We start from the raw sequence: 24,057 nt of genomic DNA on the forward strand, positions 1-24,057 counted from the left end.
GCTACTGTATGACAGAGCACTTTCCTTGAATCAGCCTCATGTATTCATCCTGTGGTACAAAGTCTTTGATAGCGCTTGGCATGATTCCAATTTATCACACAAAATAGGGATGACTTTCTGTCTTTCGCCAAGGCTTTCAACATTCAAAGATGTGTCCTGAATGACTGCAAAGCAGGGACATCACAGGCTCTCAGAAGGTGGGGCGGGTGGACTTTCGGTGGACTATACCCCTTATTTTATACTTGTGGCAATTCAAAAATAGCTTTTGCACACATTTGTTTACATTTGACAGTTACAAATGTTCGCTTGAAAAAAAATGATATTCAAAGACTTGCACAAATTTTCACGATTTAAAAAAAATAGCAGATCTACAAGCTCATAGCACGGCACTCGGTGCCGCGCTATGAGCTTGTATATCTGCTATTTTTTTTAAATCGTGAAAATTTGTGCAAGTCTTTGAATATCATTTTTTTTCAAGCGAACATTTGTAACTGTCAAATGTAAACAAATTTTGAATTTTCAAAAATGTGCGTTTTTTGGGCGGCTTTTGTTCGTTTTTTTCAGGTGTTTTGGTTACTTTATTTCGGTTTTAGGGTTAGGGTTAGGTTATTTAATTCTTATTTTTGCCTGATTTTACCGATTTATTATTTAAAAAAAAGATATATTATTATTATTATTATATATTCTTTTTTTCAAAAGGTGGGTGGTATGAAATCACGGATCTGTGAGAGTGAGGGTGTCGTGTCATACGCACAGTGAATGGCCGTGACGCCCCTGCTGCAATGTTGTGGGTTGTTAGAACACAGGGGTCATCGCCATATGCTGCCTTGTGGTGGACATTTTTTTCATAATTAGAAAATTGCCATGGACACACAAAATGAGTAGACATTACATATAAAGAGCTATAGCCCTGAATTACAATTACAGATCTGTAACTCTGAGAGTGTAGACATTTCTACACTCTCAAGAGTCATGGTGGTCCTTTGAAAATAAAACGTCTGAGAACCACTGTCCTATAGTGCATTGGTTCTCAAAGTGGGGTCCGGGGACCCCCAGGGGTCCTTGGGGGGGGGGGGGGGTTCCAGGGGGTCCCCAGCAAAATGTGTTAATATAGCATCACAATAATTTTAACCTTTTATACTTTGGCTATTCAAAAATAGCAGATCTACAAGCTCATAGCGCGGCACCGAGTGCCGCGCTATGAGCTTGTAGATCTGCTATTTTTGAAAAATCGTGAAAATATGTGTGCAAACCTTTGAATACATATATATTTATGGGAACATTTTTAACTCAAATCTGTGCTTCTGGGGGTCCCTGGAACAAAATATTTGAGATGGGGGTCCGCGGCCAAATACACATCATTTTGGGGGTCCTTGACATGAAAAAGTTTGAGAACCCCTGTCCTAGTGGACTCCTGGTGTGCCGTAGTAAATCAGTGTCATACATATTCTGAAGAAAACCTGGAGACTCAGTAATTGTGTCCTGATGATCAAAATAAGAATATTATAATGGCGTGTAAAAACAAAAGAAATGTAATACCTAAAAGAAATGCAAGACACTGAGCAGACACAGCAGACATTCAGTATTATACAATTAGCCTGACTCTCTGTGCAAAGAGAACAAAAGCTCACAAATGAAATAAACACATGTCTCATTTGGGTAATCAGCATGGAAATTGAAGTGTATTAACCGATTAATACCTGGAACTGTGTCATTTTTAGATTTGAGCTAAAAAAGCATTATTTTACACTTTGGGCTATTCAAAAATAGCAGATCTACAAGCTCATAGCGCAGCACCGAGTGCCGCGCTACGAGCTTGTAGATCTGCTATTTTTGAAAAATCGTGAAAATGTGTGCAAATCTTCTGAATATATATATTTTTAAAGCGAACATTTTCAACTCAAATCTTTGCTTCTGGGGGTCCCTGGAACAAAAATATTTTGATGGGGCTCCGCGGCCAAATACATATAATTTTGGGGGTCCTTGACATGAAAAATATTGAGAACCACTGATATAGAAACATACATTTTTCAGAAAACTGTTGAGATTTAGGAGACATGTAGAATCGGCTTCAGGTCTCAATGGGTTAAAGCAAAAATGAATCCCAATCAGGGAATCAAACCATGAAGTGATTGCGGCTGCAAAGCACAACGAGGTGGGAGGGATGACATCACTGGATCAGGTTAAAAGTTAAAGAAAAAAGTGAAACTGACTAATACTATTTATTCATAATTATATAAATAAAGAATAATTACTTTAACAAAGAGTGTGCAGTTTGAGTGAAAAATAAGCCGGAGTTGAGGGGAAGTCTATAAGCCAATAAGACCTCGACTTGTCTACTATATCATTGGTTCTAAAAGTGGGGTCCGGCAAAATGGGTTAATATAACATCAATACAAAATCTGTTAAACCACATTAACCCTGCATTAATCCTATTCCCCCTCCCCCCTTATATGGCAGTCTATGGGCACCAAAATGTTTTCAAATGGGGGTCCGCACTCCGCAGCCACATACATAAAAAAAAGTGGTCCTCAAACTCAAAAAGTTTGAGAAGCACTAGGCTAAAGGTACAGTAGCTCTCCACCGCCGGGGGAGGCAAGTGTTGGAAAGCATCTGTTGCCAAAAATCTGCTGTACTGTTGAATGGGTGTTGGGTACACTTAGCTCTGATAGCGTTAGAAGGAGTTCTCCTTAACGCCATGTTACTTTTCGGCCATTGCCCACGCACCCCCGATAGCGCAGGCTGTGCAGCCTCTCGACTGTTGAAAAAATAAAAATAAAAATGTCCTGATACCTAAAAAAAACATTACTGCATCAAAAGTAAACAATACTATAAAAACAAAAAACGGCAAATTGTCAAATAATATAAGAAAGAGGCAACAATATTGTGAAAATAGCCGAGCTTGTAAGATCGGCTATTTTCACAATATTTATTCAAGTCGAACAAAATGTAATGCCTCAACTCCAAGTGCTTGTTAGGGTGGGGTTAAAAAATTATTATTTTAGGGGGTCCCCGGTTCAAATATGAAAATGTTTGTGGGTCGCAACCTGAAAAGGTTGAGAACCACTGCCTTAAGCCAATTGACTATATCCATACAGCGGCCATTTTGCTCTCATGTCATATTTGCGGGTTGGGAAGAAAAACGCCACCCTGCCGGGGTGCCCAAGTATGACTTAATAGCAAAAATGGCCGCCGTGTGAATATTGTGAATGCAGAGCCATATAAGGAGAGTTGCGTCACCTCCGTTCACTTCATCGGGCCAGTCTTCTACAGAGCCTTCTATTGGTCGAATAGTGACCAAGCCCGGAACCTGAAGTTGAGTACGGAATGTACTGGAAGTCTATGAGCGTTTGTCACTATTTCGAGTTTACACGAACCACGTGACGGGCGGTGTTTTCTGCCCCCGAGGCGAGGCAACTCTCTAAAATACAAAGCTCTGGGTGAATGGTGAGAAGGCAGAGCGCGCGCCGCCAGTGTCAACATCTTCTATTATTTACACATCAGATTCACATGCCCGGTGGACGCTTACATAACTTAACACTTTTAACTCCTCCACTTATAGAGCCAGAGCCGCACTAAGTCAGCGCAGATTAAAGCCTCTTGCCTCTAACATGATTCCGAAGCTCCTGCATGGCCTGGTAGATTTAACCCTTTAAGACCGGGAACGGCATCCGTGTCATTTTAAGATTTCTTTGGCTATTGAAAAATAGCAGATATACAAGCTCATAGCGCGGCACCGAGTGCCGCGCTATGAGCTTGCAGATCTGCTATTTTTGAAAAATCGTGAACGTTTGTGCAAATATTTTAATACATATATAATTTTTTTACTCAAATCTTTATTGCTTCTGGGGGTCCCTGGAACATGAGTTTAAAAAAAATAAAGAAGACATTTGTAGAATCCCCAGAAGCAAAGATTTTAGTTAAAAATGTTCGCTTAAAAAAAAAATACATTCAAAGATTTGCACACATTTTCACAATAAAACAAAATTGCAGATATACAAGCTCATTGCGCGGCACTCGGTGCATGCTATGAGCTTGTAAATCTGCTATTTTTTATTAGCCAAAGAAATCTTAAAATGACACAGATGCGTTCCCGGTCTTAATGGGTTAAACTCCTATGCGAGAGAGGAAAAAGCCTGTATGTTATTTCTAAGAATAACACAGTAATATTTTGGAAATTAAGAGGAAAAAAAAGGGGGGGGGGGGTCTGCATTTGTTGGATAAGCTTTTTTTTTGGAATAAGCTTTTGAATGGAATTCATATTCCTATTTTCATATGGAGCGCATATTGAGGAAGAGAAGAGGGATAGGAAAAAGGAGAAATGACTTAGGGGAATCTGTTGGAAATCCAGTTAATTTGCTCCGTGGCCAAAATTAAGCCCACGGCTTTCATAAATTACCATTTCATTAAGATTCACAGGCAAAACAGATTTAAATATTCATGTATTCTCTGGCACTCTGGCCCCGGCTCTGATTAGATTTTAATTACATGACTTTGTCTTAACCCATTAATACCTGGAACGCATCTGTATCACTTTAGATTTCTTTGGCTACTCAAAAATAGCAGATATACAAGCTCATAGCGCGGCACCGAGTGCCGCGCTGTGAGCTTGTAGATCTGCTATTTTTGAAAAATCATGACAAGTTGTGCAAATATTAGATTTTTTTATATCTAATATCTAATATTCTTTTTTTTACGGACATTTGTGTCAAATCTTTGCTTCTGGGGGTTTCTGGAACTAAATATTTCACAATCTACCTGTATGTAAGCTTGTAGATCTGCTATTTTTGAAAAATCTTGAATTTTTTTGTTTTAAATTTTTTTTTCAAAAAAACGTTAGGATTTGGATTTTTTTTTAAAGAATCGCAGGTCTTAATGGGTTAAACAAATGAGCGGCAGCAGCATAAAGGTCTATTTGTCTTCGTTGATAATGAGAAGCACCTGAGAGGAGGATCCATTGAAAAGGGGAGCGCGCTGGGCCGCTCGCCGTCAACACAAACTACATTAAACGCTGTCTGCTGCATCATGGCCCACATACAGTATACATCCTGCTTGTTTACTGGAGATGGAAAGTAACTAAATACATTTACTTAACCCAGGGGTCTTCAACATTTTTCAGGCCAAGGACCCCCTAGCTGAGAGAGAGATGAAGCAGGGACCCTCCTCTATATTGTATAAAAATTGTGTTTCAGATTTAACTGTTTTTGTTTACTTGGTCTGCTCTTTTTTCCCTCTACACCAAACATCTCTTTGCCAAAACAATAGCCGATCTACAAGCTCACAACGCCTCGCAGCGCGAGGCGTTGTGAGCTTGTAGATCTGCTATTTTTTGGCAAAAGTTCTCCTCAGAAAAGGGATGCTAGGGTTCAAGTGGTAAAGGTAAAAAAAATAAATCCTATCACACAAAGATTTGGCGGACCCCCTGTAGTAACTCTGAGGACCCCCTAAGGGTCCCGGACCCCCGGTTGAAGACCCCTGACTTAACCCATTAAGACCGGGAACTAATCTGTGTTATTTTAAGATTTCTTTGGCTATTAAAAAAATAGCAGAAATACAAGCTCATGCATTTAGGCTACGGACCCCCATTTAATGGCATTTCTATCTCTGGGACCCCAATTCATGTTGTAAAATCAATGTTAATTTAACTCTGAGAGTTACAGACCCATAAGGGTCCATTTGGTTCCTATAAATCATTTAGCTGGGGACCCCCTGGTATCCCCTCAAGAACCCCTGGGGGTACTTGAGGGGTACTGAGTACTGACAACACGCTCTGTGCTGCATCCCGGCTTGTCAGAATGGAATCCAGCGTCTCCATAGCTGAGCCCAGACAGACAGACACACACACAGACAGACAGACAGACAGACACCATTTCACACTTTAGTCACCAGAGTGTCGGGATGGGAGAGTGAGGGAGTGAGGGAGGGAGGGAGGGAGGGAAGCCCCCCCCTGCCTCTCCTCCTCTCAAGTGCTTCTCTCTTCACACCTCTTATCTGTCTCACCTCACGCCCTGATTCTTAAATGTTATTGCTTTTCACACAACTCCTCATAGCAACCCAGCCAGCTAAAGGTCAACAGTTACTTGTCCATGGTGGAAAACATTGCCACGGACCTGATTTGTGCTGCTGTGAGAAAGAAGAAGAGAGGGACCATCCATGGGTGTAGAGTAGGGTTGTCCGATATTGGCTTTTTTACCGATAACCGATATACCGATATTGTCCAACTCTTAATTACCGATACCGATATCAACCGATACCGATATATGCGGGGATTATTGTGATTAGGGTAAGCTCAAATTTCATATCACACACACCATATACAGTAAGAACTCCTGTAACTTATTTATAAAGCAAAAAAGAAAAAAAAAAAAAAAAAAAAAAATTTTTTTTTCAAAAACCGATACCGATATTTTCCCGATATCAATTTTTATGCTAATATCGGCCGATAATATCAGGAGGCCGATAAAATCGGACATCCCTAGTGTAGAGTGTGTGCGCGTGTGCGCGTGCGTGCGTGCGTGCGTGCGTGCGTGCGTGCGTGCGTGCGTGCGTGCGTGCGTGCGTGCGTGTGTGTGCGTGTGCGTGTGCGTTAGTGCGTGTGTGTGTGGGTGGGTGTGTGTACGAGAGGGATATTTACAGTGGTGGGCGGTAACTAAGTACGTTACTGTCGGGCAAAAACCTCTTCATATTTAATCATTTTTTTAATTTATTTTTTTTGTAAATTAAGGCCCTATTTGGGGTCATTAGCCAAAATTTGCCAATCAATAAGCTCTCAAAGTGGCACATTCATTGCGATGCGTTGTGAGATTGTAGATCAGCTATTTTTCGGCAAAGAGACTTAGACGTAAAATAAAGTGTTGAACAAGCAGACATGAATTAAATGTAATTTTGTCCACTCTGTATGGTCGAGTATGTTAACCCTTTAAGACCGGGAACGCATCTGTGTCATTTTAAGATTTCTTTGGCTCTATAAAAATAGCAGATCTACAAGCTCGTAGCGCGCACTCGGTGCGATTTTCACTATTTTTTTATTCACTATCAATACAGCAACACATAGATATTTAAGATAAAATGGTACCTGGTAATCTCTACTTTCTACTAGTACACTGAATACTTGAGTATTTACTTGAGAATATCGTCTCTGTCAGGTGGAAACCTCCAAAACTGGGGGGAAAAATAGCAAAAGTAGCAGATCAACAAGCTCTAATCGCGGTGCGAAATTGTAGATCTGCTACTTTTGTGTAGGTCGTTGATTTACGGGGGAAAAAAAAGAAAAAACACAAAAAGTTTCAACATGGAGATAAGAGGTTTCTGCCCGACAACAACGATATACACTTGTGTCCACCACCACCAGGTATTCATGCACGCTTTTGCCTTGTTGCCGTCGTAGCTCATTGTTATTCAGCCGTCTACGTGAAGCCCTTTGCTTTGTTGGCATGCTTGCCTTGCACTTTACAGCATGTGTAAATGCTTTTACAAGGCCCTCCACAACACCTCCGCCAGACTGATACATCTGCTCACTTTCTGGGAGTGTCAGTGCAATAACAAATACAGAGTGAAAGATGGTGATTTCCCTCTCTCTCGCCCACACACACACACACACACACACACACACACACACACACACACACACAGGTTTGTATCACTATACTTGTGAGGACATCAACGCTTTACGACAGCCATTTTATGAATGTCATTTAAAAATATATATTTTTTCCATTTTTAACAGTAAGCCTAAAGAGATCGAAAAACAGCAGATCTATAAGCTCACAACGCGTCGAGCTTATAGATCACCTGTTTTTCGGTGCACAACACTGGCGCGCAACTAAGTATAAATCATGTTTAACTCTTAATTCCAATCCCTAAACCTAACCTCTAAATGTCTAATCCTAACCTGAATGTTTTTCTGATTGTTAACGTATCTCTAGTTAATAGTTTTTTTTAACTATGAAACAACCATTTGTCTTGTGAGGACCATAGACTGTATAAATGAGATGGACAAACCCACTCCGCTGCTTTCTACAGACCCAAAATGAAGCCGATTGTTCCAAGATTATAGGTCCGCCATCTTTCAATACGCGTCAGAATGAGACCAGACCATTATTGGTTAGGTAGCTTGTCAATCAAGAGCGGGGGGGGCGGGGAATGAATGCTATTGGTTGTGTAGCTTGTCAATCAAATCATCCCACCCCTCCTAGAGAATAGCCTACTTTATCGTCAATTTTATAATAAATAGGAGCATAATTTAGCAAAACGCATATCCTGATGATTGAAAGGAGACTTTAAACTAGCGACTGGAAGCATAGAGAATTTATGACAATTGTTATTACAGTAAGAAAATCTAGTCTAAAGTTTGTCAAAAAACCCATTCACTTGCGTTAAAATAAATTCTTTCTGACACCGCAGGTCGGCGCAGGGTAAAACAGCGCCACTCTGGCCATTTTGTCGGCCTCATCGTAAATATCTAAGACTTGCCCCTTGGTGAGGACCAGGAAAACGGTCCTCACAATGTATATTTCTTCAAATTCTACTATACTTGGTCCTCGCAAGTATAGTAATACACACGGACGCACGCACACACGCACGCACACACACACACACACAGTTACCTTGGTGGAGCTCCCCTTCCTCTCTCCCCGTATTTTTTACAACATCCCACAACAACCTCCGTATTATTTTCACCTCAGGATGGAAGACAGCAGGTGAGAGAATACATATTAGCCTGTGTGTGTGTGTGTGTGTGTGTGTGTGTGTGTGTGTGTGTGTGTGTGTGTGTGTGTGTGTGTGTGTGTGTGTGTGTGTGTGTGTGTGTGTGTGCGTGTGTGTGTGTGTGTGTGCGCGCAGTGGTGGAAAAAAGTACTCAAATTATTTACTTAAGTAAAAGTACCAATACTGCAATATAGAAATACTCTGTTAAAAGTAAAAGTCCAGAATTCAAAATTTACTTGAGTAAAAGTACAACATTTGCATCAAAATGTACTTAAAGTACCAAAAGTAAAAGTACTAAAATGTTTGAAAATAGCAGATCTACAAGCTCACAACGCGTCACGATGCGACGCGTTGTGAGCTTGTAGATCGGCTATTTTCAAATAGCCTAGGTATAAAATAGGGCTAAAGTGGTCAATGTAATGTTTCATAATATCATAATTTATATCTGAAAAGTATAGTTTTCAAATAATTGTAGTGGAGTAAAAGTACAATATTTGCCTCTGAGATGTAAAAGTACAGAAAATGGGAAATACTCCAGTAAAGTAAAAATGTCTCAAAAGTGTACTTAAGTACAGTACTTGAGTAAATGTACTTAGTTACTTTACCCCACTGTGTGTGTGTGTGTGTGTGTGTGTGTGTGTGTGTGTGTGTGTGTGTGTGTGTGTGTGTGTGTGTGTGTGTGTGGGGATGGATGGATTAGACAGGACATTCACAATGCGTTGTATGCGTACGTAAAGCAAGGGATAATTGATGGTGTGTCGGTTGTTTGTTTAGAAATAACTCTCTTTAGGATAATTAAACCCCAAGAAAAAAAGCCACTTATTACACAGCTACTAAATAAATTGATAAATAGACCCAAAAGTAATGACAAAACAAAGTATTTCCTTGCTTACGGAAATGAAAGTATTCCATAAGCGTTGCGCTGGCCGTCCGTCCAGCGCAACACAGTGGCCTCGGAAAACAAGGAAGTGTTGATAAATTAGAATACATTTTCGGTTACTGCATTGTCTAGGATAAGGATAAGGATAATTCCTTTTAACAGGTCGTTCATGAAAGTCCTTGCGGTCTTGTTTCCAATGAGAACCTGTGAGCAATTAGGGGTTAAGAGTCTTGCTCAGGGACAAATTTCATTTCATCGACACATATGCTGATCTGGCCTGGAATCGAACCTGGGGCAACCAGGGCCTCTGGCTCCCTAGGCGGGCTCACTAACCATTCAGCTATGGCCGCCCCTATGTCTGTTTCTCGCTTCAAATGTTTTCAAAAACATTCTTGAGAGCAATAGTTTATTGTAATTTAGTTGTAAGTGACATTGCGTGTTTGTTTACATGTCTGCGGTGTTGGGTACAGCATAAAATCAAGCAGCGCAGCAGGTGCTCAGAGCCTTTGAAAAGACAGCGGTCTGCTATAGAGCACATCGGTCATTATTCAGAAACAACACACCGCCGAATTCGGTGATTGACCAATCAGAATCAAGCATTCAACTAAGTGTAATAATAAGAAACAAGTAAGACGCGCGAACGCTGGAAGCGAACGCAGCTCGAAAATATTGTATATTTACAGACTTTGTGTTTGTGTGTGTTTGTGCTTTGACTGTAGCTGCACTCTGGCGCACTCTGTTGGCCGCACCCAGGCAGTGCACTGCACACAGACACACACACAAGCCGAGCAGACTTTCATAGTAAGCTCCACTTGGGCGGAGGCGCGCCACTGCTTGCTCCAACGTTTAAAATATATTGGTTTCCAACATTTGGACGTGACGTTTCGAGCCTCACCTCCATCAGACTGATGACTTTAGTGCAGGGGTCTTCAACAGGGGGTCCGGGACCCCTAGGGGGTCCTCAGAGTTACTACAGGGGGTCCGCCAAATCTTTGTGTGACATTTCTTTCTTTTACCATAACCACTTGAACCCTAGCATCCCCTTTTTCTGAGGAGAACTTTAGCCAAAAATAGCAGATCTACAAGCTCTCAACGCCTCGCGCTGCGAGGCGTTGAGAGCTTGTAGATCGGCTATTTTTGGCAAAGAGGCTTTAGGTGTAGAGGGAAAAAGAGCAGACTAAGTAAAAAAAATCTGAAACACAATTTTATACAATATAGAGTAGGGGGTCCCTGCTTCATCTCTCTCTCAGCTAGGGGGTCCTTGGCCTGAAAACGTTGAAGACCCCTGCTTTAGTGAGTGGATGTACATGCCACCATGGACAGATCCCGCTCCCACGGGAAGACACACTATGCACCCACTGCACACAATGTGGTGGAAACAGAGCTACACTTTCTAACCATCTGCTCACTATACCAAGACATCAGAGACACATACTTCCCACAGATTATTACATACACCCAAGTGAGTTTGAAAACATGACCCACGACAAAAAACTCCCATACCTACTGGGAGAGATCCAACAATGTGTGAACACAGCAGCAAGATTTGTGAACTGTTGCGATAAAAGAAGGTTAGGCAATGGAATACATACAACCACCCTAAGGACTACTAACCATTGAGCCTCTGAGATGTAGTGGAGTAGAAGTAAAATTATAGACAATTGGAAATACTCCAGTAAAGTAAAAGTACCTCAAAATTGCACTTAAGTACAGTACTTGAGTACATGTACTTAGTTACTTTAGACCACTGGGTAGATGTAGTGCCCCAGACAAGACCCGGCCACGACAGCTCTGCCAATGAAGCTCAGCTCAGCTCTATTGGAACCGTAAGTTGTGCCTCGATTTGTCGAGTGGGAGACACTGGGGTTCGATCCCGTCGGGTCTAAATCACTACACAATACACATGCATACTGTACATACATATATCATACATGCATACATGGAGTGCAGCCTGTGGGAAGGACAATGTAATGATGTGCGATAATGGTCTTTGAAGAGCAGGAAGCAGCTCTTTATGCTCATGTAAGCAGCATGCTCCCTCACGTCTTTAACCCTTTAAGGCCGGGAAGGGAACGCATGTGTGTGTCTTTGGCTATTCAAAAATAGCAGATATACAAGCTCACAGCGCGGCACCGAGTGCCGTGCTGTGAGCTTGTAGATCTGCTATTTTTTAGAAAAATCGTGAAAATTTGTGCAAAAATTTGTATATACATTTGTAACTCAAACCTTTGCTTCTGGGGGTCCCTGGAACAAAATATTTTTAGATGGAAGGGGGTCCGCGGACAAATACATATTATTTTGGGGGTCCTTGAAATGAAAAAAGTTTGAAAACCATTGATAATATAGCAACATAAGTAAAATAAAAAATAGAAGACATTAGTAAAATCCCCAGAAGCAAAGATTTGAGTTAAAAACTTTTCGTTTTAAAAAAGTACATCTATATATCAAACTAAAGATTTGCACACATTTTCACGATTTTTCCCAAAAATAGCAGATCTACAAGGCGCTATGAGCTTGTGTATCTGCTATTTTCATATAGCCAAAGAAATCTTAAAATGACACATAGATGCGTTCCCGGTTTTAAAGGGTTAATGAGCTGCACAACCCGTTGCCATGCCAACATAGCATTTTGGGCAAAATCCCCCTGTGTTGCCGCACTGTCATCTCTCTCTCCCTTCCCTCTCTCAAAAACCTATAGCCATCTATAATAAGCTCACAGTGCGTCGTTAGCGAAGCATTGTGAGCTTATAGATCCGCTATTTTTGGCAGGCATCTGTGTCCCATCTGTGTCTCTCTCTCTCGCTCTCTCTCTGTGTCTCTCTCACTCTTTCTTTCTCTCTCTCACTGTCTTTCACACTTTGTCTGTCTGTCTGTCTGTCTGTCTCGCTCACCTCCACTCCTCTCCCATCACCAATTAAGGCCCTGCGAGGCCCTTTAAGGAATGTTAATGATAGCAGTCTGTTTGAAGTATGGCTGCCTGTGTGCGATGTGCCCCGTGTGCTCAGAGGGCATGTGTTTGATGACTCATGGAGTCTGCAGACCGCTCTCTTTCTTTTTCAGAGCAGCTCGCCTTTTTTTTGCTCCTAATTCAAATGTATGTACAGTATTAGTGCTTACAGGCTTTTTGGGTGAGATGCTGCAAATGGCCTTCAGGCTACAGAGCTACACCTACATTCATGGGTACAGAAAGAGCTACACCTACACGAATGGGTAGACAGAGCTACACCTACATTCATGGGTACAGACAGAACTACACCTACATTCATGGCTGCACATATGTTTTGGCCATAGACATAAATAGGTAGACACTTCATTGGCCAGTGGGGTCCGCACGTCAACAGGGAAGCTTGCCTTTACTTAAAGGTCGGGTCTATAATGCATTATAATAATGGAAAAAAAAGCATTATAATGCATCATAATGCACCCTAGGGTGCTATGACGCCAGTCCAGGGGTGCCGTGGAATACTTTGATAATATTTGGAATTTATCAATATCACTTCAACAGTTTAACCACCTAGACCCTCTATTACTTAGTAAAATGGACATGAGTTGCACTGTTTTTTTGCATTCGTTTTTGTTCTACACTAAATCTCTCCGCTAAAAATAGCCAATCTACAACGCGTTACTAGCTTGTAGATCGGCTATTTTGGGGCGAATGTTCCCCCATAATATGCTGGGATTCAAGTGGTTAAATACCAAGTATAAAGAAATCAGAAATAAAAAATAACATTTTCTGTGCATTTTTATATTGCTTTTATTTCTGAAGAATTTCAAGATTTTTTTTATATAGAATGTTTTTTTTCTTTGCTTGAGTGGTTAATTCATGATGTATTTCTTTGTGAAAGTTTGGAACAACAAGAAGTATCTTGTGGGGTCTCGAGGTGAAAAAGTTTGTGAGCCCCTGGGACAGAGGATGGATGCATCAGGTTTGTTTTGGTTGCAGCCAGCCGGTCAGGCTTGCCACTCACTCACTCACTCACTCACTGAGCCCAGCATTTTATATTCCCATTTGTCTTTCTGCCAAAGGCAACACCTGGAGCACTGGGGTGGCATTTTCACTGGACAGGGCAGTTAACTAACAACAACACTAGGAGAAAATGTTGTGTCCTAAGGTGTATTTTCTGCACCACTTTTTTTTTTGCCATGTTGCACCCGTTTATCGTCTCTGTCTGGTGGAAACCTCATATGTCCAAAACTCAGTGGCGTGCACAGACATTTTGAGGGGCAGGTGCTCAAGTAAATTATACTTTTTTCTGTTTACTTGGTCTGCTCTTTTTTCCCTCTACACCTATACCTCTTTGCCAAAAATAGCAGATCTACAAGCCCACAAGCTTGTAGATCTGCTATTTTTGGCTAAAGTTCTCCTCAGAAAAGGGATGCTAGGTTTCGAGTGGCTATGGTAAAAAGAAAAATCATATCACATAAAGATTTGGCGGACCCCCTGTAGTAACTCTGAGGACCCCCTAGGGGTCCCGGACCCCTGTTGAAGACCCCTGCTGTAAACTGGGGAAAAAAAAATGTTTTAATTTTTTTTCAAAAGGGCACTTCTGGTCAAGAGGGCAAAGGGCAGGTGCTCTAGCACCACCTAGAGTCTATCTGTGCACGTCCCTGCCAAAACTGTTACTTTTCAGGATTCAAATTCAAAAATAGCAAAAGAAGCAGATCTACAAGCTAGAAACGCGGCGTAGATATTAGTCTGGAATCTCTGTGTGGAACCTACATTTCCAAGGGGCGAATTCAAAATAATCGTTTGGAATGTCCGTCTTTTATTCTAACTCGTAGATTTTGATTATTAGTACAAAACATACACTAACCACTTCAGCCCTGTATATATATTTTGGCCATTTGAAAATAGCCGATCTACAAGCTCACAATGCGTCGCAATGCGACGCATTGTGAGCTTGTAGATCTGCTATTTTCAAAAGATTTATTTTTGAAAACTTGTGAAACGGGACATTCTGCATAATGAGTACTTTTACTTTTGGTACTTTAAGTACATTTTAATGCCAATACTTTTGTACTTTTATTCAAGTCAATTTTGAATTCCGGACTTTTACTTGTAATGGAGTATTTCTACATTGCAGTATCGATACTTTTACTTGAGTAAAAAATGTTAGTACTTTTTTCAACCACTGCGCGAGGTTAGGTCCTCACTATAGAACCCCACCTCCTTCCCTCAACCACCTCCGTCGCTCTGACTCAAACACGGGAGCAAAGAAACGTGTGTGTGTGTGTGTGTGTGTTGCTACTAGAATATCCACAGTAGATAAATGACGATAACGGAGCCCTTTCTTCTGATAATAGTGTCGTTAGGGGATTTGCAGTCTCTGTATAATTGGCCCCTCAAGCAGACTGATTAGGGGGGCTGCCGGATCGCAGCTGATTCAGCACATAGCAGCCTTGGGGGGAGGGGGAGGGGGGGGGGGGGGGGGGGGGGGTACACGTAATGCAGTAATGCTCACTTTCCATAAGTCTGTCTCCTTTTACATATATCGCCTCTGTCAGGTGGAAACCTTGTGGAAACGTATGTCAAAAACGACATACTTTTCATTGGTTCAATATTTATGAAACCCATTCACCAGGGGTCTTCAACAGGGGGTCCGCAGAGTTACTACAGGGGGTCCGCCAAATCTTTGTGTGATGTGATTTATTTTTTTACCTTTACCACTTGAACCCTAGCGTCCCTTTTCTGAGGAGAACTTTTGCCAAAAAATAGCAGATCTACAAGCTCACAACGCCTCGGCGTTGTGAGCTTGTAGATTGGCTATTTTTTGGCACAGAGGTGTTTGGTGTAGAGGGAAAAAAAGAGCAGACCAAGTAAACAAAAACAGTTAAATCTGAAACACAATTTGTATACAATATAGAGTAGGGGGTCCCTGCTTCATCTCTCTCTCAGCTAGGGGGTCCTTGGCCTGAAAACGTTGAAGACCCCTGCCATACACTTAACCACTTTCACTTTCAAAACAATAGCAAACTATTTGGTAGATCAGCCGATTTTTGCCACTTTTGTGTGACACTGTATAGGACGAAATATAGGCATTCATTTTACGGAAAAAAAACGATGTGTTGATATAGCATCAAAATCAGTTTAACCCTATATACATCGCACATCTAGAAGCTCACACCGCATTGCGATGCAAACATGTTTTGTAGATCAGCTATGAAAATGTTTTAATACAATAAACATTGGAAGAACCTGTGGGGGGAAAACACTAGTCTTGAATGGGGCGGGGTCGCTGGCACAAAATGTTTTCGGAAAGGATTACGCAGCCAACTGTAAGTATTCAAATTTGTCTTTCGCTGTGACGCCATGCTGTGGAAAACACGCCCATTGGCTAAGCTTCGCAAAATGTACTGTGATTGGCTATTGAGACGCATGATGAAGTTAATAACTCATGAATAGAACCCCTCACTTCACACTGGGTGTGATTTTTGTCTCCGCCAAGAGACTATGTTTTCGTTCTCGTCCTTCCGTGTGTCCACCAAGCTAACATTGGTCAAGCTTCACGTGACACGTGACAATATGTTGAAAGGGTGTGCTTTGATTGGCTAGCGAGATGCATGATGAAATAGAGTCCTATAAATAGGTGTGTCACTTCAAAAGATAATTTATATCTTTTGAAGTGAGGTAAGACAGGATTAATCAGGAACAGTACTGGCGGAGACCTGTGCTCCGAGGAGCACATTTTCTAGTTTGTATATAACATCGTCTCAGCCTTGTATGTCCAACACCGTTTTATTATCGTAACACTTTATTTTTTTCGTCCAAATAGTGAAAATAGACGATCTACAAGCTCACAACATGTCGCGATGCGAAGCGTTGTGAGCTTGTAGATCGTCCATTTTCACTATACTTTTGTGTGACACTCTGGTAACGGTGACGAAGTAGGGCATTAATTTACAAAAAAAAACATAAAAAGTAGAAATATGGAAATACAAGGTTTCTGCCTGAGAGCAACGATATAATGTAAGAATAACAAATAACAAATCATCGCTATCAGGTAGAAAAACCTTGTATGTTAAAAAAAAAAGGATCCAATGGATCCAATCAATGTACATGTTGAAATAATGTGCAAATAAGTATAGCTTTATATTCGGTTGTGCTAGTCCCTAGTCAAGTTTTTTTCCACAAATTTGTAACCCTTAAACATTTTTTTTAAATATTCTGATAGTAATCATTGCTAGAGTGTCTCTCCAGCTCTTTAATAAACACAACATACATTTTCAGGACAACATTTCAGCCAATCAGGAGAGAGAACCCATTTATCAGCTTCATTTTTTATAGTGTTCCAGTTCCAATTTTGTCTGCTCATTTATTTGTGTCATCACTTCCAATTTCACTTGTTTAAATCTGTATACTGACTGAATTCTCTATCTTTGATTGGATATTGGTATCCTGAAAATACATGTTCTGTTTACTAAAGAGCTGGAGAGATGGGGACACAGTCGTAGGCCTATGTATAGTTATCCTTTATTCAGGGTTACCTTATAACAATGGTTCTCAAAGTGGGGTCCGGGGACCCCCAGGGGTCCTTGAGGGGGTTCCAGGGGGTCCCCAGCTAAATGACGGATAGGAACCAAATGGACCCTTAAGGGTCTGTAACTCAGAGTGTACAAATGGGTCTCTGAGTTAAATTAACATTGATTTTACAATATAAATTGGGTTCCCAGAGATAGAAATGCCATTACATGGGGGTCTGTAGCCTAACGCATGTTAAACTGGGGGTCCTTGAAATTAAAATGGTTGAGAATCACTGCTAGAGCCGTAAAAATCTTCTCTCATGGGGGTCCCTGGCATATCTTTTCAAATGGGGGTCCGCGGGCTAATAAGTGTCAATTTGGGGGTCCTTGACATGAAGAAGTTTGTGAACCACTGCCTTATAAGACTAAGGATAACCATGAATTACTAGAATTCTAACCTTTTCTGGTGAATTTTTAAAACTTCCGTTGCAATTGTCATTGAGTGACAGTACAAGCAGATATATTAGGAGCTCTACTTGTGATCCTCACAGGACTTCAAGGCTACAGAAAAACCCTTTGAACATTTAAAATATGACATCTTCTGCAGATGGCCTAGGTTGGTGACTAAATCACATCACAACTTTGCTTTCAGACATAACCCAGTGTTGGGGTCAGATCCGAGAATGATATCAGATTAGACCGTAACGCTGTTTATGAAGGTTTTAGGTAAATGATTAAAGTCTTTCACTGCCAGACTTATTTCTGGCGGCGTGCACCCACTGCCACCCACTACCTTTTGAAGTAGTCACAGAATATCTATCTCCAATATGATCAATCCCCTGATAGTTGGTAATCACGGGGTGTTTCACTGTGCTTCCACGAAGAAACTACCCGTCCGCTTATAGGCCGTTGAAAATAGGACGACTCGTCCAAAACACATAGTAAAACACAGGAGGCGAGATACAGACGATTTCCCAAAGACGTTAACCTGGAAGTGAATGGAGCAGTACTCACGTGATCTCCTGGATCTGTGTGCATCTGGGGATGAAATGGTCACTCATGTGTTAGCGAAAAGCGCCATCTAGTAGAAAAACACAAAAAAAACACAAGAAGTCCTATAAGTCGTCTTTGGCAGTCTGAACCTTTGGAAAGAAAGTCGTAAAAGTCGTCCTTGGCAGTGAAAGAGTTAAGAAACCTTTAAAAAAAAGACAAGATGTATTTACAGCCATTGCACTGTAGTGTAGGAATGCAACTATCGATTATTTTGTAATTGATTATTATATCGATTCCTTTTTCGATTCATCCAATAATCTACAGGCAAGTTTTATTTTAACTTTTTATATATCAGCAAATCAATTAAACACTTAAAACGTCATTTTATACTTACACTTGTCGTGCAAAAATTGTTTCAAAACTTTTCACCTATAATGACATGTATGTCCAAAACAAAAATTGATTTGGTAAATGACCAATAATGTATTTCTTTTTTTAATAATCGATTCAAACTGATTAGTTCTATTAACTGATGAATGAAATTGTTACAGAGTGCTATTATAAAACATAAATATTAAACATTCTACATTTCCCAAAAGGAAATGCATGTATTCAGTCTGAACAGAAGCAGGGATAAAACATAATCCCCACCGGTGATTAAAAAAAAAAAGAAAAAAAGTACTAGGGTTGAGTGGCCTACTTTGTCTACCATTGATAAGGAAGAGGTTCAGACAAAGCTGTTTACTCAGTTTAATGATGCCATACCACCGTGCATACTAAACAGATTTATTCTTTTGTGCAACCCTTCTCCTTAAACCAGTGGTTCTCAAACGTATTTATGTCAAGGACCACCCAAGATTATATGTATTTAGCTGCGGACCCCCATCACAAAATATATTGTTCCAGGGACCTCCAGAAGCAAAGATTTGAGTAAAACATTTTCACTTAAAAAATGTATCTATATTCAAAGATTTGCAAAAATAAAAAAGCAGATATACAAGATCATAGTGTGTCACTTTGTGCCGTGCTATGAGCATTGTACATCTGTTTTTTTTATTTTTGAATAGCCAAAATATATCTATATTCAAAGATTTGCACAAAAAAAAAATCAAAAATAGCAGATGTACAAGCCCATAGCACGGCACAAAGTGACACACTATGAGCTTGTAGATCTGCTATTTTTGAGTATAAAATATGGTTAAAATTATTATCCCTTCAAGGACCCCTGGGGGTCCCCGGAACCCACTTTGAGAACCAATGCCTTATACAAATGTTTATAGAACGCACCAGGCATTCAGAGGGCAGTGGATGGAACACCTATACACAGCACAAACACACTTTACTGTAGACTGTAGTGCTATCGACGGGAGCACTTGTTACCTAGAGGACAAGAATGAGAGAAGAATGTGTTATGGATGATAAAGAACCCGTACACACAAGATGTACCAATAAAGAAACCTTGAGACCTTCAGCTTTCATTCTCAATGGTCATAATTATATTCCTTTGCTTCCTTATGCCCCCCGAAAGGGCCTTGGTAGACCCTGTGCAATGTGCTCACTGCTGGCAGTGCATATGCAGTCAGAGAAATATTCTTGATCTTGCATGATGTGTACTACAGCCCGATATATATACTAATTTATATAGCAGATCTCCAAGCTCACAACGTGTCGCCAATGCAGCGACCCGCTGTGAGCTTGACGATCAGTTATTTTTGACGCAAGAAACCGTCTTACGACGGAGTATACCTCAAGCGTACCACTTCCACCTTCAGTGACAATAACTGTGTCCACCGATTCTTGCAGGAGACAGACATACCGTATTTTCCGCACTATAAGGCGCACCGCCAGTGCGCCTTATAGTGCAGATGCGCCTTATAATCCGATGCGCCTTATATATGTATCAATATTGGTTCCCTTGGTTTCCGCACTATCGGGCGCACCGTCAGTGCGCACCGTCAGTGCGCACCGTCAGTGCGCCTTATAGTACGGATGCGCCTTATAATGCGGTGCGCCCTATATATGAAAATAATATATTTATTGAAGGTGCGCCTTATACTCAGATGCGCCTTATAGTGCGGAAAATACGGTAATCATTGCTGTCGGGCAGAAACCTCTTATCTCCACATTTTGAAAGGAGCAGATCCACGAGCTCGAAACGCGGCGCGACACATTTTGAGCTTGTAGATCTGCTACTTTTACAATTTTTTAAATTTGAATCCTGAAAAGTTACAGTTTTTAACTTAAGAGTTTTCCACCCAACAGAGACGATACAGTGCTTTAGTAAAGACTTCACCCATTTTAGACCGTATCCTCAACCTGATTGGTTCTCTCACCTGTGCTCATTTTATTTACAGTATATATCTATCTATCTATATATATATATATATATATATATATATATATATATATATATATATATATATATATATACATATATACATATATACATACATACATACATACATACATACATACATACATACATACATACATACATACATACATACATACACACACACACACACACACACACACACACACACACACACACACACACACACACACACACACACACACACACACACACACACACACACACACACACACACACACACACACACACACACACACACACACACACACACACACACACACACACACACACACACACACACACACACACACACACACAGGTTCCATTTCATGTACAATATGTGCTAACTTTCCAGCAAGAGAAAGGCTGTATAGTTTCTATATACTGTAACTGTCCACAGCCTGACACAACATGATGAAATGGTGCCACCTTATGTGCATTAGCGAGGACCAATTATATGACATAAGGTTGGAAATGGGTGAAGTGATCCTTTAAGTGTACTTCACTTCCTTTAAAAAGGCACTGGTTCTCAGTGTGGGTTCCCACAACCATTTAACCACCGTAAACCATGTGTTTATGGATCTGCATTTTTTTTATAACTGTGAAAAATGATAAAATATGTTGAATACTTTTGAAGATTTTTAACGATAACAAATGTATTCAGATCAATATAAATAGACATAAATGTAAATGTATAAATATATATAAATGTGGGGGTCCTTGCCATGAAAATGTTACATTACTATGGTAATGTTCTCTTTTGGCTTACATTTAGATATACACAGGTGCTGCTACATGGAGCAGGTTATCTCTGCTTCATACAGAAAGCCCCGAGAGGCCTTCCGTGGTTTACAAGTGATTTCAGATCAACTAGGGGAGCTGTTAAACCACAGCCTTGCGTCGCCTATTGCTTTTTATAAAACAGTAATATATGTACCTTCATAAAGTAAACACGGCAACAATAAAGGAGCTGGAGCAGTGGTTGTGTTTCCCAAACTTTTTAGCTCAAGACCCAAAACTATAGTGCCCTTGGACCCAAACTAGTGAAAATAGCAGATCTACAAGCTCACAACGCATTGCTTTGCGCCGCGTTGTGAGCTTGTACTGTAGATCTGCTATTTTCACTACTTCTTACATATTAGTGTATTTATATTATGGAAACTATTTGATTTCTTCAATTTTATTCAAGAAATACTTTTGGAAAATGTTAGAATAGTTTTTGATTGAAGAAAAAGTTGTTTCAGTTGAAAATAGCCGATCTACAAACTCACAATGCGTCTCATCGGTCGAATTGTAAGTTAGATCTTCTATTTTCAAAAGATTTGTATACATTTTATACATTTGAAAACTTCTCAAAAATGGTTGAATTTTTGGGGGGATTTAGTTTTTATCACAAATCTTCTCTTCTGGGGGTCCCTGGCACAAACCATTTTCAGATGGGTGTCCGTGGCCAAATATACATTAATTTACGGGTCCTTGACATGAAAAAGTTTGAGATCCACTGCAATAGGGAACATTACTGTAAGAGCAATTATGTATTATGAACAAACTTAAACATTGATTTTGATTTCATAGCAACTCTACCCTGACCATGAAATGTACCAAGCTTATAGTTGGCTATGGTGAGCAGATTGCATTTTCATTTTTTTTGACTGACCCAATGCAGTGGCCTGGAAAATAGGTTATTTACTTTCTGCAGAATCCATTAGCAATTCTTTAGCAGTTCCATGTTGAAAGAGCACAAGCCATGCATCCTTCACAGACTGTGAGGAAAGTGTTAGAAACATTGACATTCAGATAATCAAGGGAATTTACACTTTGTGAGAAACACACTGGTGGACAAAGTATAGCCTCTTCAGGGCTTTGTGTTATCCGTTTAGCATTATTGTAAGACTGTACTCTTTTTGCAAACTGTTAATAAAGTAATCAATCAATCAATCAATCAATGGAGATATCTGATCATGAAATGTTCTGCTCTGCACCAGCTGACGATGTCACCATTTTGGTTCAAAAGGCTTCATCTCTCCCACTCACGCACGCGCGCGCGCACACACACACACACACACACACACACACACAGACACACACACACACACACACACACACACACACACACTTTAAATTGTAAACAGCAGCAATGCTACAGAAAAAAAATATTCACAGACTCCATCTGCGAGAAGCTTTCATCCTTCTATCTAAACCAACAGGGTCCATATTAAACCAAGAGGGTCAATATTAAACCAACAGGGTCCATATTAAACCAACAGGGTCCATATTGAACCAACAGGGTACATAGTAAACCAACAGGGTCCATATTAAACCAACAGGGTCCATATTAAACCAACATAGGGTCCATATTAAACCAACATAGGGTCCATATTAAACCAACATAGGGTCCATATTAAACCAACAGGGTCCATATTAAACCAACAGGGTACATATTAAACCAACAGGGTCCATATTAAACCAACAGGGTCCATATTAAACCAACAGGGTCCATATTAAACCAACAGGGTCCATATTAAACCAACATAGGGTCCATATTAAACCAACAGGGTCCATATATATAAGCCCTTTAAACCGATACCATTATTGGACAAAAAGCACCACTACTGCTGTGGACCCATCCTACAGAACCACCATCATCTCCACCTGATCTAACGCCGACTAAACTCACAGGCCCAGTCTCTGGGCCTTGGTGGTAAGTTTCACTCTCATCTGGATCTCCCTTGTGTTCCGGTTCTGCTACTAAGGCCTACTCTCCGCTGTGGGCACCCGTTGGTGCCCTCGCGTGTACGTATTGTCCTGAGACGCTACCCGGCAATACTACGACTCCTAGTCTACATCTACTTGTCCTGTTACCTTTCCACCTTTACTGGCCACAGACACAGTTTGTTTTTTCCCCAGCAACACCACCATGACGACGACACTCACCTTATCACCTGTCTGCGACGGCTGTCTCCACCTGAAGCAGAGGGTGTCCATGCTGGAGGGAAGGATAACCACTCTCCACCAAATTAAGGACGATGAGTTGCTCCTCGACTCCTTGTACTCATTTTGTCAAGATTCCGTTGCCCCAGCACCCAACCCCGATGCGACTGACGGCGTCCTCTCCGTCGTCGCCACCAGGATGCGGGAGCTGGACGCGACTGTCCCCGCCGTGGGACCGAACCGTCCCCGCAGCCCCGCCTCCACGATGCGGGAGCTCGATGTGACTGTCCCCGCCGCTGGTTTGATTATTCCCCGTGTAAGGCAAAAAATTACACCCTCGGCCAGCTCCACTCCAGGCCCCTGGATAACTGTCTCCAGAGGTAAACATGGGAGCCCCCCCTCACGCTCACCGCCAACTGAATTGCCTCCCCCCCTAGTTACTAGCAATCCGTTCTCCGTCCTAGACATGAACGAGCCATACTTAACGCCCATTCTATTCCCCCACTTACCCCCCCGTCACTCCACCGGGTGGACGAGCACCCCCCAGCCACTGTCCATTGCACCCTCCGAGCCGACCGGGGCGCGATGGGTGGTGGACCCCGCAGAAAATCTAGTTTCTCTAGCCAGAGAAATGACCGCCACAAACTATTGAGGGTGGCTGTCCAACGCCGATCGGAGGGTCCTTGTCCATCGCCCCCCCCAGGGGGCCTCC

The 24,057-nt window shown here is 41.2% G+C and overlaps 1 long non-coding RNA gene across 1 annotated transcript in view; it reads right to left on the reverse strand.

Moving 5' to 3' along the window:
- The window catches only part of LOC311063959, a 36,864-nt gene extending 13,218 nt beyond the window's left edge, over positions 1–23,646 (reverse strand). The window contains exons 1-2 of the long non-coding RNA XR_014602659.1: positions 23,349–23,646; positions 18,062–18,128 (exon numbers count right to left, since the gene is read on the reverse strand). This is a non-coding gene — a long non-coding RNA (uncharacterized lncRNA). The remainder of the gene's footprint in view (positions 1–18,061; positions 18,129–23,348) is intronic.
- Positions 23,647–24,057: the final 411 nt, after the last annotated feature.

The sequence above is a fragment of the Gymnoscopelus microlampas genome, assembly GCF_963454915.1.
Source record: "Gymnoscopelus microlampas genome assembly, chromosome: 17".
Taxonomy (NCBI): Eukaryota; Metazoa; Chordata; class Actinopteri; order Myctophiformes; family Myctophidae; genus Gymnoscopelus; species Gymnoscopelus microlampas.